Raw genomic sequence first — 13,398 nt, 5'->3', positions numbered from 1 at the left:
GGTTAAAGCACAGCACTAAGAAGCTAAAGCCACTTCCGCATGAGTTCGATTCCTGCCTGCCAGGAAGGTGACCACATGGCGCGGCAGACCTCTCCTGACCCGCCTGCTGCTCCCCTCAGCAGTGTACTTCATCAATCTGCCTGTTCTGCTCCCCTCTCTGTCTCTGGTGAAGCCTCTCATCACCCCTGAGCCTCTGGCCTGTACCCCAGTTATGTATGCACAAATAAATAAATCTTTAAAAAAAATTACCTAACAGTTTTTTACCCGGAAAGTTTTCACTCACTTACTCTCTCTCCAACCCACTGCACTAAGGCAAAACCCCATGGGTCACCTGTACTTTGACATGAATTTAAGACTACACACATGTAATATATTGTTTCAATTCAATGTTAGGAAGTAATCTCACACTTAAAGCATGTGTACTTCTCCCCTGTCCATGATTAATATGATGGTAAATGAAAGTGAGCATCTTTTTAACTAATTATATCTGTTCATTATGACCGAGGGGTATATGCATAATCTGCCATCTGGAATCCAAACAAAGACATAGCATTTTAAGTTAATTTTGGATAGAACTCTAAATTGGAAATGAGAGGGGGAAGAACATTCCAGAGTCAGTGGATAGTAAGAACAGCTACATAGAGTGTGTGGTGTGTTTGGGGAACAAAGATTAACCTGGTTTAGATCAAGTAAGCTCTACATAGAGAAGTAATAGACAATAATAAAGTAGAAACTATGCTATGGGAGATACTGTATACCTAGCTCAGCAATAGAAATTGTTGTGTCCTGACATTGCTTAGATCTTTGTTCTCTTCTGCGTAGTATAGGGTTTTCTTTTTAAAAGATATATTTACTTACACATAGAAGAATTGGGCCAGAGGTGTAACAGGTGAGAGGATTCATCAGAGACAGAGTGGGAAGCAGAATAGGCAGATTGACAAAGTACACTGCTGAGGGGAGCAGTGGGCAGGTCTCTCCTGAGAGACCATGTGGGTCACTTACCAGTCTGGGAACTGAATTCATGCTGCAGCAGCTGTAGATGGCCTCACAGTGCTGCACTTTAACCCGCTGGACCACAGGAAGGGCCCTACATAGTGTAGGGTTTTAATGTCAATGTATCAGGCATTAGTAAAGTAGGCTACATCAGAAATACATATTATATTACATACAATTAAGTATATTCACTTGTAAAGCATGCAGATTTAATAACATGATAGGATACATAGGTAATAATACAAATATATATTAATATGGATAGAGTTTTTTTAATTATCAAGCCTCCCAAGCATTACTCTGCTTTCCAAAATCCATACTGAACACAGTAAATTCCATCAATGTTGCCCACTTATCCTTCTAAATACTGCTACTTCTTCATACTAATGTTTCCTAAAATCAAACCCCATACAAAATACATAAACTTGGAAGAGGGAGACTTTTAAAGTTAAAGTACCCTGGGCCTCCCTGGTGACACAGGGAGTAAAACTCTGTGCTATCAAGTTATTGCCAGCCAAGACTGTCTGAGTCTGATCCCCGGCAGGGGGGCACAGCAGAACTCTCTTATCTCACCCACTGCTCCCCTCAGCAGCAATTTAAGTAGATCAGCCTGTTTTCCTCCCCACTTTGTCTTTGGTGAATCCTGTCATGTCCCCCCACCTCTGGCCTACACCGCCCCAGGTCTCAAATGTATAAATAAATGAATCTTATTTTATTTTTTATTTATTTATGCATACAGAACAAAGGTACATGCCAGAGTTCCAGGGGTGATGAGAGGGTTCACCAGAGACATAGTGGGGAGCAGAACATGCCTGCTGAGCAGAGCAGCAGTCGAGACAGGAGAGGTCTGCCACACCATGTGGGTCACACCCCTAGCCCAGGATCAAGTGCATGCTGAAGCAGCTGTGGCTAGCTTCCTCATGCTGCGTTTCAACCCATTGTACCACCAGAAAAGGCCCTAAAATTTTTTTTTTAAGTTAAACAAACCTCTCATTCAAGCCTAGGTTCTTTTCTTCTGTCCATAATTTCTTATAAGACTGGGATGTAGAATTATCATTTAAGTGAACTCTCATTAGATTTTCCTGTTGGAGTCATGACTTCAAAATAGTCTTGTCTCTTGATCTTGGCATGAAATGGCTCTCAGCCAAGATTTCCAATATTATGCTTCTATTTGCGCTCTCCATAGCCTAGCCCCAAATTGTTCTTTCAACCTACTAATCATAAATAATTCAACTGTTATAAATTATCAGAATTTTCTTTCTTTCTTTTAATTAAAAGCAAACTTCTTTTGTGTACACAGGACAGAATATAACACAGCTTAGCAGAATGCATATTACCCCACGCAGGGGAACGAATTTCAAAGCAACTGTAACTGAAAGCCTTTCTGTACTGTAGACCTTCTATACTCTGGAAAAGAAGTAAAACCAAAACAAATAAAGACCCCAAAACCATGCAGCAGGTGCATGAGCCCAAGGGGAATGTGATGGCGAGGCCACTGTCCTTTTGCCCTGACAGCACAGGCCACATGTCACAGCTGGGAAGGGTAACTCCAGCTAAGTAAGTCTGTTCGTACTTGCTAAGACAGAACAACTCCATCAAAACAGAACCAAACTGGGGTAAGTGGAGACAGGAACACCAAATCCTATGTTGCATTTACAACAAACCTCCAGCCAGCCGGAAGTAAAATATACATCTATGTATAGGCTGTGCAGGTTAGAAAGCTATAAAATGGTTTGGAAAGAGACCTTGATTAGAGCACAATGTTAATTAAGGTCCAAGCTGTAGGTTTAATACCTTTGTGGGCTAATTAGCTTTCAATAGAGGAAAACCTTTCGTCTCCAATGCTATAAAATGCACTTCTTGTCCCTGTGAACTTCTACATAAATGTGTTGCTGGGCATAAGGGAGAGCAGGTTGAGATTATGGAGTGCTCCATTAACAGAAAACAATTCAAAGCTAGTGTCACCCTGCCAGAGTCAGCACCATCCAGCACAGCCATTCTTAATGTGCTAAGTTTCCTGGGGAGCATCGGTTTCTATCAACAGAGCAGGCAGCAAGGCGCTTCCACTTTCTAATAACTAGTTCTCTATTTTGAGGTTCCTTTTCACATAGCTTTAGCATGGTTGTTTAAAGCTTTTCCAATATTCTACTGCTATCAGAATAAACTTTTTTAAATGGTGGCAGGAAACTAAAATGCTAGCACATTTTCACCTGTCAGTGTCACACATATTAATCCCATACATATTGGTCTCTATAAAATCATGTGTAGAATCATATCCCAGAATACAAGAAAAAATAAGACAAACATGCAATGGAAATTGTCATTAACCAAGCACAGGGAAGAATCCCTAGGGCTCCCAGGGGGATCCCCAGGAAAGGGGGAGGTTCCAGGTTCCCTGCTCCACCCAAAGGAGGGTAATGCTGAGCTAGGAGAAGAATCTGGAGAGAAGACTGGAGAGAAAGGGAGCAGGATGGAGAGCCAGGAGACCTGAGGGAGGCACATGGAGTAGAGATACGTTAAGTGGATCTTGTTTCTTGGTCCTGGATGGTTGAGACAGATGTAGGTGAAAGACCTGTGGGTAGGTAAATTATGGCAGCATTTACCTTGGTTTTGATGTTGCTCTCTTCCTCCCATACTTGTCTGGCCATTTCTGACCCTTTTCTATAGGTCCCTGCAGAAAGGTGCTTTGTGGGCTTTTGGACCTTGCTTCAGGCCAATCCCGTTTGGGTGGACTTTTACCCACAAGGAGATGGGTAACTTTGGGTGTTTGATTTAGAAACTGTGTTCTTTGTTTTTTCTGTACTGCACACTAATTGTATTAAAATTCCTTTCTATTAACAGTCTTATATATAAGTTTTGTCTTGATGTAGCAGATGATAGAACCTATTTATTTAGAGCAAGCAGGTTTGGGGGTTCTGGGTGCCCTTCTCCCAGCTCTGTAACACTCCTGCCAAGTGACCAGGCTCCAAATGAATACAACATGGCTATTTTCACATGCTTTCCTTAGAGGCATATTAGATGACACAGGAACTATATACCTGGAATCTAAGCAGTATGTCCAGTTGCCCTGTCCACCTCCATGGCAAATGTGCCATCAAGCTGTGTGGTGCAGAAATGCTAAACAGGAAATAAATTGGGCATATAAATGGCTAAGGGGATGCCCCCCAGCAAAGCCCCTTTCAAGCTGCAGCATCTAAGTTGGCACTACCCTGTCCAAATGACACAGTGTACAATTACCAAAAGTTTTTCCTTTTTTGCTTCAAATACCAAAACTACAAAAAGCATTTATAAACTTTTCCCAAAGTAACCACCAAAACAAAATAATCCACTGAGTCAAAGCAAAACAAAATACTGTCAACAGCATTAGTCACCCTTCTCTAAAATTAAAGCCATCCCATACAGCCTAGTGATGGGAAAGAGATAGGAGGCTTATTTTACTTGGTCACCACATGACCAGAAGGTTCTCATTCAAGAGTAGCAATAGTTTATTATTTGAGAATGATGGAGTGGGTAATAGGTGTCCTTTCTCCCTTTCTTTTTAGACCAAAGGGGAATATCTCAGATTGAGCTAGAAGAAGCCGCCGAATTTTTTTTAACATTTATTTATGCATACAGAGGCCCGCCATGGTCGCGCAGCAGATTAATGCACAGCACTGAGAAGCTAAAGCCACTTCAGCATGAGTTCAATCCCCGCTTGCCCCGGAGGTGACCACGTGGCGCTGCAGACCTCTCCTGGCCCGCCCACTGCTCCTCTCAGCAGTGTGTTTCCTTGATCTGCCTGTTCTGCTCCCCACTGTCTCAGGTGAAACCTCTCACCACCCACACCTCTGGCCTGTACCCCAGTTCTATATCATAAATAAATAAATCTTTACAAAAAAAGATTTATTTATGCATCCAGAACTGGGGTACAGGCCAGAGGTACATGGGTGATGAGAGGCTTCACACAGAGTGGGGCATAGAACAGATCTACGAAGTACATTCTGAGCGGAGCAGTGGGTGGGTCAGGAGAGGTCTGCCGCACCATGTGGGTCACTTCTGGGGTAGGGATCGAACTAATGCGGAAGTGGCTTTAGCTTCTTTGTGTTGTGCATTAACCTGCTGTGCCACCAGGGAGGGCCTAAACTCTCCAAATTTTAAGATATATTTGTAACCTCTCATCACTTGAGCCTCCTAATTTAGCTCACCTCTTAAGTCTAGGGAATTGTGTCTTAATCTTCTTCAGTCAATTGTACAAATCTGAGCCTTTCAGTAAAGGCATTCAGTAAATCACAGTTTCACACACTCTGTCCCCATTTGTGAGTACTAACCTGAAGATGGTATTGCTTTGCATAAATTCTCCATGGTGCTGTGCAACCCATTCCAAGCCAGGTAGGTTCATTGTCAGTTCTTGCAAATGAAAAGAAAATTTGAAGCCTTGAGTAGATTTGCAAGCTTTTAATGCTGAACAGGGGAGTGCATACACAGGCAGGCACAGAGGGTGAAGAGATTCTGGCATTGAGAGAAATAGAGCAGCAACTCCCCTCTCTAAACTGCTTTAGACTTGTGGCTTTCAGGCCTTGCTTTGCGCCAACCCCTTCTGGGGAGACTTTTACCCACCAGGGGTTGGGTAACTTTGGGTGTGTGATTTAAAAACTATATTCTTTGTCTTTTCTGTACTGCACACTAATTGTACTAAAGTTCCTTTTCATTAACAGTCTTATGTTTTATCTCGATGCAGCGGATGGCAGACCCTTTCAAGTGGTGGCCAGGTTTGGGGGCTTAGGGGTGCCCCTCTCTCACTACCTGTAACAGATTCTTGGTTGACTTTAATTTCCAGTCTCTCAGGAACAACCCAGGTAAATGGAAGAAGAACTGGGTTTGTTTTTGTTTTCTATGAAAACCTTCATGGCTACAGGAGAAATACCCTCCTCTCATGTAGCATAACTAGAAATTAGACATTTCTGGATCAATGCTGTAGTCCTGAGGTTCCTGCTTGGTTTCCACTGGTGATTGGAATCCATGTTCTGAGGGCCTGGCATGCCTTGGACCCCCATATTCATAGGTTAGTCATTGTACTCTTTGAATCCCTGTGAAGGAACTGCAGGGACAACATGATAGTTGCCAGTGGTAACTGGGATGATTATCTCCAGGGACTTTTCAGAAGGATAGGGCTGGCAGAATTTAGACAGCTGCCTCTGAAATCTCTGATCTGATGGATACTGATTTTCAGACTTCACCTTTGGCATTTTCAGGGGCTGATGTTGTGACCAGGGGACTGCAAAGGTTTGCTGCTATGTTCTGGAAGTGAATGAGGGTCAGGGGCAGGGCCTACCCCTTGGACAAGGCCCATTGTGGGAGCATGTGCTGAGGTGGGCAAGGTTGTCTGAAGTGAGGGAGATAGGGAATTTTGATAGGGAGTGACAAGGGGGTTAATGGCTTGAATCCAGAGGAGGTCTTCCTATCTTAGGCATGGTAGTTATACAGGAACTTTCTTCATAGTTAGCACTGAGGGCCTACTCCTGGCTGCGGGGCAACATCTCAGGCTTCAGAGGAGGGGCTGGGCAATTCCCATTTGATCTTGTTCAGAAGTAAGTCATAAAGTGCAGCTATCAGACTGAAAATCTGGAGCAAACTATGCATCATCAAGAACATGTGTGTCAACTAACCAAGCCTCTTGAAGTTGACTGAGATCCTGAAACAACTCTTCAGAATCATGAGGCAGATCTGTATCCAAAAAATTCCTTTTGGCGTACCAAAGGTCACACTGTATGCCTTTGATCAAGATTTCCCCGGAATCCTAAAAATGACTTGCTGATCATAAAACCCATGCAAAGTGTTTCTAACCTAAAATCACTTTGAAAGGTTTCAACACTGATTAGTTTGGGAGTACAGAGTCCTCCTGATACAGCTGCTCTCCTTCCCTTGCAGTAGTCCCATGGCACAAGTGTAATCAGAATTTTCAACAAATTATTGCTCCAACCAGACTGTGCAAATAGCTCTCCAAAAAAAAAAAAAAAGCCAGCCTTAAATTGCTAACTTTCAAGGCGTTTCCAAAATGAGATATAAAGATAAATAGCAAAGCTGATATTCTTTGTGACTTGTAAACTAATTTCATAGGCAGTATCTTTTGAGCCGCACACACAAATCATATTTGTGTGCATTTTTGTCCAGGATGTTTTTTTGGATACTGGGTTGAGTATTAAGTCCTCAAATCATTGTTGAAAATAAGGCCAAGTTTTTAAAATTGCACATTACTGGTATCTTTGTATACATGTACGTGTAAATGTGAATGTAGAAGCACCCACAGACTTTATAACAAAAGGTGCCTCTAGCTCAAGCAAATATTATTTAAATTGAATATCCCCTTTTGCCTTCATTACTTTTAATTTTTTTTTTATTGAAGTGCCATTGATTCTCCTCCCCACCCCACCCCCACCCCCCATTGTTTTTTGAAGTATTGGGTCTCCTTCAGATGTAGTTTTCACATTGAGTTGGTCTTGGGGAAAGAAGAAGCCTATCACAAGAGAAGCCTAGGTGATGGAGTGCCATTTTATCAGGTCTTACATATGCCAAACCAACTCACCTACACCATCCTCAGATAGCATTAATTAAGTGGTTCTTTTAGAAATTAATTAAATTGTTCTTAGGGTTAAACACATAATAGTCAACAGTCTGGAAATACCTAACTCACTTGACAGAGCTTGAAATAATATCTCACTCATCTTTTGGTCATCATCACCAGGGAAATAACAGGTTGTTTTCCAAAGAAGAAAGTGAAGCAGAGAGAATTTGTCAGCAGTAAGTTTTCACCATTGGTCACATAGCTAGGATGCTTGACAGTACAGCAAATGGGTGGGAAACAGTGACAACTACTGTCCCATTGGTTCCTAAGTGCGTATTTGTCCCAGGAGTGTGCCTGGAATGCAGGCCAATTTGGGAAATCCAGTTCATTAAGAAGTGGCCAGTCTAACCAACCCATTGAGCATAGGGGTATGGAATTCATCAAAAACCTGGGTCATTTCTATCATCTTCAGTTACTTGAAATATGTTCTGGGGAAGGGCAAGGTACAATGGACTCTGCATTAAACATTATTTTAGACTCAAACCAAAACCGAACAACTTGGTGAACCCTGAAATTATCAGTTGAGTAAATAGCTCCCCAGAGTGGCCTAATGCCTGGTTAAACTTGGTCCCAACAAAACTCTCTTTGGCTTCCTTTCCTCATAAATAAACAAGGGAACAGCCTTTCCCAGTTTGAGTTCTTACAAATCATTAGCTGGTCCAAGAGACACTACCATTGTCAACAAGTGTGGGAAATGCTAAGTTTCACAACTGGCTATGAAATTTGCTGGAACATTTACTGTAATAGCTCTAAGAAACAGGAACTCAAAAACATACTGGTTACTTGTTTTATCTTGCATGTCTGACAACCACTGGCATTGCTTATACTTCTGAAAGTACTTACACAACCACAAAATAATATCTCTAAGTAACATCAGTTACGTTTGTCCTACAGAATATATTTTATGAATATCAACCTTAACACTTATCAAAAGTGGCAACTCCAGATCTGCCTTGGTCCAAACCCAAAACCTTAGTATGGTCAAGTGAACACAGCTGCCATCCAAAGCTGGGAAGAGAATTATTTTACCACCCTTTTCATCTCTAACCTGCAAGCCATTTAATTTACAAGTCACAGTATTCCTCTTGGAAATCACTCCACAACTTTGGGACTCATTTTCCTCATCTATAAAATGAGTGAGCTCTATGACCCTTTCAGCTCTATCATTACATGAAATGATCTCCCCAAGTGTGAAGTTTACGTTAGAACTTGACCTCTCCTTTGCCCCTTGGGCTGTTGAGTGACAGACGCCACAGCTAATCCTCCATAAATAGATGTTCCATAGTTTGGGTCTCAGGGTGAATTTATAGCTGAACTTTCAAGCAAGACAATTTTTTGACCTCCAAGAAAAAACAGTATACACTATTTTAAAACATCACATTACAATGCAATGACATTTTGTTGTTGTTGTTGTTGTTTAACAAATATAAATGTCAGTCCTGAATTTCATTTTAAAAAATAACATCCTAGAGGTATTTTAAGGCACCTTAGAGCTATCCCAAAAAGAGAGCATTGGGGTTAATGACTTTACCTATAAAATTACTGTTTCTGTCTCCTTATGAAAAGTAATGAAAGGACTTTCATTATGATTAGTAAATTTCTTACTGGTACTATTTTTGCTTCACTCAGTCATCCCAGGAACTTAACAAATGGCAGAAATATTTTGTTTCTTTATCATTTTGGTGATATTTGAATGGCGACAAAAGAAATATGAATCTAAATGTGAATCAAAGCTGCAGACTCTAAATGGGAACAAAAGTAAATGCAAATCTAATTTAGATACCTTTAAAAGGTGACTTTCGGACTCTCCCTGGAGGCACAATGGGTTAAAGCACTGCATTATGAAGCTCTCCAAAGCCACTGCATCTTGAGTTTGACATCTGTCTTGCCCGCTGCTCCCCTCAGCAGTGTACTTCATCAATCTGCCTGTTCTGCTCCCTACTCTGTCTCTGGTGAATCCTCTCACCCACCACACCTTTGGCCTGTACACCAATTCTGTAAGCATAAATAAATCTTTAAAAAAAAAAAAAGGTAGAATAAACTTTCAAGGAAGAATAAAGAAAAGCCTAAGTCATGATATTTTCACAAAGAAAAACACTGAAAAACTATGGGACATTAAACTAGAAATGTGTTAGTCTCACATGAATATTCGTTTGCTAAATACCTAGCATCCTTAGAGAACCAAAAAGAATCTCTCCCTCTACCCTACCTCAATTCACCTGACTTTCTCTTCCTTCAGATGCAGAGTGGACTTGTTGCCATGCCACCCAGACCCAGAGCAGGAGCCTTATCAGGTGCCCTTGTTGGCATTAAGTAGAGGTTACCCATGCTGGTGCTCTACTATGGGGCAGTCTCCTCCTGGGAACTTGAAGTATGCCCCACCACTTCCAAAGCCACACCTGCGTCTCTAAGGCTGAGACTCTTTTCTTCAGGACTACAGGAAACTGTACAGACTCTCAGGAGTCTGTGAAAAACAGAGTTCCCTCTTACCTTGATGGGGATAATTTTGCTTTGCACTGATCCCTGTTTCTGTGTGACTTACTAGCTCTGCATTCCCTGTTAAACACCTAACCGCAATTCAACCGCATTCTCAAAAGAATAATTCTAAGTGATCAGGAGATTCCTAATGAACACCAGCGAGATAATCTCCAATCTTTCCTGAGGGAAGATCATTTTACCTGAAATGATCTCTCCTTCGCTAAATACCAGTCCCATCCTCTTCTTGTCTATAAGTATCCTCCATGTTATATAATTCCTAACAGTATTTATACAGAATATTGGTTATATCAGATGACTGAATAAAACCAATTAGAGCTCTAAATTTTGTTTTTTAACACCTCAATCTCTTTTAACAAGCCCTCCAGGTGTGACTCACACATGAACAATTGAGAAATCCTATTCTAGAAATTACTTCCTGTTACCCCTAATCTGACTTCAATTTTAATTGTCCATCATTTCCTACTTTCAGTCCACTTTCATTCTCAGCACTATCTCTGAACTCTAAATTATTCACATAGCCTCTTTTCTCAATCTCCATTGCCACTGGTTTAATTCAGGCCAGTCAACGTTTCTCACCTAAAATACCAATGCAGCCTGAATCCAGCCCTATTTTAATGTCTGTCACTGGGTTTATATGTCTAAAATGCAAATGTGTTAGGTCCCTCTAGTGTTTCAAATGCTTTCGTGGTTGCCGGTCATTTAATGTACTATAAGATCCTTGTAACTTCTGCCTGCCTAAATTTTCTAGTATCTGCAGCCCACCTCTCCTCCCATTCCCTCAAGGGGTACCTGAAGTATCTGAGAGATTTTGTTCCTGAGGATTTTAAAGTCTCTTCAGTGCTCCCTAAACATCAATAGGCTTGTGGGTAACAAACTTCAAGGCATTATCAAGTCTTAAGAGGAGTTTGTGGCCTAAAGTGAGCTGCTATGAAAGTGAAAGGGGGGGGGACTAGATTTTTCTCTACTTTCATGGTTTTTCTCATTGTAGATCTTATCCCTCAAAGACTAGCTGGGAACTTCCAACCACTTCTGCAATTAGAATCTTTGACTCCAGGCTCTATATCTCTAAACTCTGAGATGAAAGCTTCTGTAAACTAGAGATAAAGACTTCCCTTGTCTCATACAGGACTAGGTTCAAATGGAAAAGCATTTCTAATAAACTGAAAATGCCTAGGTACAAGACTAATATAAGGTATTGTTGTTAAATATAATGTAGCTGTAGTCTGGGATGGATGCCAAGGACTGTTGCAGGTGGTGCCCCTCCCTGAAGGGGTCACTGTGAAGATAAAACAGCCTCACGAGTAATATTGAAAAGTATTGATTTCAGGAGGGGCTACCTTTTAGAGGAAACAGGAATGACTGAAGAGAAAAAAAAAAGAGAGAGAGAGAGGGAGAAAGAAGGTTATTTGTCTGGGGTCTAGGATTCAAGTTTTAAATTCCAGGTTTGAGTTGCTTCAGCATTTTGGGAGCCAATGGATTTGAGCCCCAGGACCAGGGTGATCTCGGAGAAGGCCACTGAGGACCTCTGAAGATAGAAGCCAGAGGAATAGGTAAGTAGTGAAAGACCAATCTGACACCATGACAGGCTTCAGAATGCTTCTGAACCAGCCAGGCCTAAGTTTTGGTTATGAACAAGGCGCCAAGGCTGAGTTTACCTGTAAATGTCCTAATCTTGCTTATCCCATAGCAACAGCCAATTAGCAAGTAGGCAAGTAACCAGTACATATCAGGAAAAGGTATGAGGGGTGAGTAGTGAAGGTCACATCTTACATACATAGATTAACCAGGTTAAGACAAGATAACTTTGTTCAATATCCACCAATCAATGTACTGCTGAGCAAAAACTCCCCTCTGCTGGGCTGAAACTCCCCTCTTCTGTAATAAAAACCCTGCCTTCCTTGAGCTCAGGGCTCTCAACTTTGGTTGCTGAGTCACTGCATGCTGGGAGCACAGGCTCAAGCTTGCAATAAAGACCCTCGTGTGCTTTGCATTGGAATCAGCTCCTTGGTGGTCTTTGGGAAACTCGAAAGCTGGCACAACAGTAGCTGAGCAACTGAAATGGTTCCTGGTTTGGCAGCAGATACAAATGGTTCCTGGCCTAGCTGCGTGAGGCCTTTTGTTGGGTTATTTTGATCCTGGGTATGAGGGAGACTAAACTGACCAATGCCAGCTGCCCAAATACTTTACCAAATTCTGCCTGGGTTCTTCATGCACGCATAATTGCAAGGCTGCTAGGCTCAGGAAACAACAACAAAGGGATTTATTTAACAAATGGGATCAAAAAGTTACTGAGGCCAATAATGTCCGTTTACTTTACCCAAAGTCGTGCCCAGTACAGACTTATGGTGGCATCTTCCTGCCACTGAGGATGTGCAGCCCCCAAACACAGTGGAGGATGGGTCTTCCTGCCCCTGCCAACCTGGGGCGCACAACAGCCAGACTCCAGGCCAGTTCCAACCCACTAAGACAACAGATGCTCCTGGAGCTGCAAGAGTGCACTTCAGTACAGCAGCCACAGCCACCACATTGTAGCCCTGGACTGAGGCAGGTGGTACCCCTCCCTAAGGGTGTTGCCCACGCTAAGGGTGTGGCTAAGGGTGTTGTTGTGAAGACAAAACAGTCTCAGGAACAATGTTAAAAGGTTTCCATGTTGAGGAGGAGCTACCTTAGAGAGGAAACAAGAGTGACTAGAACAGACAAAAAGGAAGCAAGAGGGAGAAGGTTTGTCTGGGCTCCAGGATACCAATTTTTGAGATCCAGGTTAGGAGTTGCTGCAGCATTTTGGGAGCCAGTGGATTTGGCCCCAGGACCTTGGAGAAAGCTGTAGAGGATCTCTGAAGGTGGAGGCCAGAGGAAGAGGTTTTGCAAGCAGCCAAGTGATTGAAAAGGTTCTTGGTCTTGCTTCAGATACAGCCTGGCTTAGCTGCAGGAGTGAGGCCTTTTGTAGGGTCATTTTGGTGGCGGTGGCTGCTGTCCTGAGTGTTGCTAGTCTGGTGCTGTGCTGTTGCATCCTGCAGCTCTGGGAGCATCTCCTGTCTGTTGTCTTGGTGTCTTGTCTCCAACCTGGCCTGGAGTCTGGCTGCTGTGTGCTCCAGATTGGCAAGGGCAGGAAGACCCATCCTCTACTGTGTTTGGGGAAGGAGCTACACATCCTCAGTGGTGGGAAGATGCCACCATAATGGTCTTTGTGCAGGACAGTACTGAACATGACTTTGGGTAAATGGCCATTATTAGCGCCAGTAACTTTTTTATCCTGTTTGTTAAATAAATCCCTTTGTTGTTGTTCCCTGAGCCTGAGCATTTGT

General features: G+C 42.4%; 1 pseudogene; it reads right to left on the bottom strand.

The window, feature by feature from the left end:
- Positions 1 to 5,689: 5,689 nt before the first annotated feature.
- LOC101625830 lies at positions 5,690 to 10,631 on the bottom strand (annotated as a pseudogene).
- Positions 10,632 to 13,398: the final 2,767 nt, after the last annotated feature.

This window comes from Condylura cristata, unplaced genomic scaffold (genome assembly GCF_000260355.1).
Source record: "Condylura cristata isolate star-nosed mole 26May11 unplaced genomic scaffold, ConCri1.0 scaffold00002, whole genome shotgun sequence".
Lineage (NCBI taxonomy): Eukaryota > Metazoa > Chordata > Mammalia > Eulipotyphla > Talpidae > Condylura > Condylura cristata.
The sequence above is the reverse complement of the archived record's forward strand: the minus strand, read 5'-3'. Positions and strand labels throughout refer to the sequence as shown.